General features: G+C 56.6%; 1 non-coding gene across 1 annotated transcript in view; it reads left to right on the forward strand.

Annotated features, from left to right (window-relative positions):
- The first annotated feature begins 2,249 nt into the window (after window positions 1–2,249).
- Window positions 2,250–2,500, forward strand: part of LOC124746832 — a 1,909-nt gene continuing 1,658 nt past the window's right edge. The window contains exon 1 of the ribosomal RNA XR_007011486.1: window positions 2,250–2,500. This exon is cut by the window's right edge and continues 1,658 nt beyond it. This is a non-coding gene — a ribosomal RNA (small subunit ribosomal RNA).

Genomic DNA, 2,500 nt, shown 5'->3' on the forward strand with positions numbered 1-2,500 from the left:
CTAACCTATGTTGTACCTTAACCTAACCCATGTTGTACCTTAACCTAACCCATGTTGTACCTTAACCTAACCCATGTTGTACCTTAACCTAACCCATGTTGTACCTTAACCTAACCCATGTTGTACCTTAACCTAACCCATGTTGTGCCTCAACCTAACCCATGTTGTGCCTCAACCTAACCCATGTTGTGCCTCAACCTAACCCATGTTGTGCCTTAACCTAACCCATGTTGTGCCTCAACCTAACCCATGTTGTGCCTTAACCTAACCCATGTTGTGCCTTAACCTAACCCATGTTGTGCCTTAACCTAACCCATGTTGTGCCTTAACCTAACCCATGTTGTGCCTTAACCTAACCCATGTTGTGCCTTAACCTAACCCATGTTGTGCCTTAACCTAACCCATGTTGTGCCTTAACCTAACCCATGTTGTCGCCTTAACGTAACCCACGTTGTCGCCTAAACCTGCTCTGTAATTGTTATACGACTCGTTCAATTACTGTAGTGTTGCCCACCCGCAACCCTCGCAATATAGTTCGCTACTCGCACTGCCCGCACCCCTGTGTATCGCTTCATGTTAAACACCTTGCAAGTCTTGCTCACTTTCCACATGCTCCTGCTGTACACTGTAATGTGGATGGCAGCAGGACGTACATGCCGCCCCTCCCCACGTCCCCACCTTGCCCCCTGCCTTCGCAAGCTGGTTGGTGAGAAGTTTGCATGTTCAATGCCCTTCGCATGCGACGTACTCAGGCTACGTTGTGGTGCGGCCTGTGTCAACTGTCCGCTGATGTCGTACGCGTGAACCACAATCTGTACTGCACATTCGTCCTTATGTACTGAATGATACATCGTGGCACATGTGTGACCGCACAACGACTGCGCCCAAAAACGGCGGACCATACAGTGCAAATATTGTGCACGCAGCTACGTGTCGTCTCCCTATGAGAGCTGGATTGCAGTGTGGTACGCCATAGAGACGTGTGGGAGGAACGGACGCCGTGGATGGCGATCAGCATGAGCTGTCTGTTGATGTATTCGGACCTAGTCGTCTCTCCTCACACACCGTGATGGCATGGTGCACCGCGTTCCATATCTGCGACATGCTACAGAGGCCGGTTGACAGTCGTTCGAGCAATGGACATCGCATACGTACGGGGGCCACCTTCCACGTATTGTCTAGGCGTGCACATTTTGTTGCGTGTATGTGGGCAGACGTAGTGTGGCGTGACACCTGACACAGGCATGCAATAATCGTTGAAGTTGCAAATGGCGATGGACGCCTGCGTTTTCTGGTGAAGTTACGCAAATGAACAAATGGTAACCTGTTGTGGTGCGGTTGTTCTCGCTAGGGGTGAATCGGTGATGGCGACGATAGGTTGAGGTACTAACCGGTTGTTCCAGCGATACCCACCATGCCGACGAAACTGAACGGCATCTGGGTGTGAAGCGATACGCGGCGGTGGCTGGGTGGGACCGTCCCCGGCCGGTGAGGGGGCGCCTCCCGGCGTGCTGGCCGCGCGGTGCGTGGGCGCACGCGCTACAGCCGGCTGGTGGGGGCGGCCAGTGGCAGGCGCGCCGGCCGACGGACGCGGCAGGCGTCGCAGCTGCGCGCCGGCGCACCCTGCGCGCGGCGCCGTGCGGCCAAAGTAGGTCCTCGCGGGCCCGGTGCGAAGCGCGGTGGACATCTTCAGTGTGCTGGTCCGATTGAGGACTGTGTGCGTTGAGGATGCGCCGCCGCCCGGCGCTCGGCGCCGCGACGCCGTCTGCTGCTCGGTCGCCCCAGCGGTTCTCGCTGGTGGTTTGTATCGCAGCTGTGCGGATGTGTTGGCGCGTGCGCTGTGCTGGGAGAGTTCGCTTCGGCACCCAAGTGGGGCTTTTGTCCTTCTGTGGCGCTGGCGTTGGAGCTGCCGGTCACCGTAGGTGGCGCGTGTTGTCTCCCGCCGGCAATGCCACGACAGCACGCTCCCGGGCCTCTGTCGGCAGCGGCAAGCTCAGTTGGGAGCACGGGTGGTCGCACCGAAAGCGTCTACTCGCCTAACTCCGGGCGATTGCGCCTCTCTCGAACCCGACCAAGTACTTGGGACGGCGCTGCGCGCCGCCGGGACCTGAGAGGGTTTCGAGGTGTATTGTGCAGGGGAGCTCAGCCTCCTCCTGTTTGCAGAATGATTGAGCGGACGCTTGCGTGTTCGCGCGGGCCCCCGGGACACACTCCCGGGCGGCCGGCTGCTCAGCTCTAGTTGACGCAGCTCCCTGGTTGATCCTGCCAGTAGTCATATGCTTGTCTCAAAGATTAAGCCATGCATGTCTCAGTACAAGCCGCATTAAGGTGAAACCGCGAATGGCTCATTAAATCAGTTATGGTTCCTTAGATCGTACCCACGTTACTTGGATAACTGTGGTAATTCTAGAGCTAATACATGCAAACAGAGTCCCGACCAGAGATGGAAGGGACGCTTTTATTAGATCAAAACCAATCGGTCGGCTCGTCCGGTCCGTTT

The sequence above is a fragment of the Schistocerca piceifrons genome, unplaced genomic scaffold, assembly GCF_021461385.2.
Source record: "Schistocerca piceifrons isolate TAMUIC-IGC-003096 unplaced genomic scaffold, iqSchPice1.1 HiC_scaffold_374, whole genome shotgun sequence".
NCBI lineage: Eukaryota > Metazoa > Arthropoda > Insecta > Orthoptera > Acrididae > Schistocerca > Schistocerca piceifrons.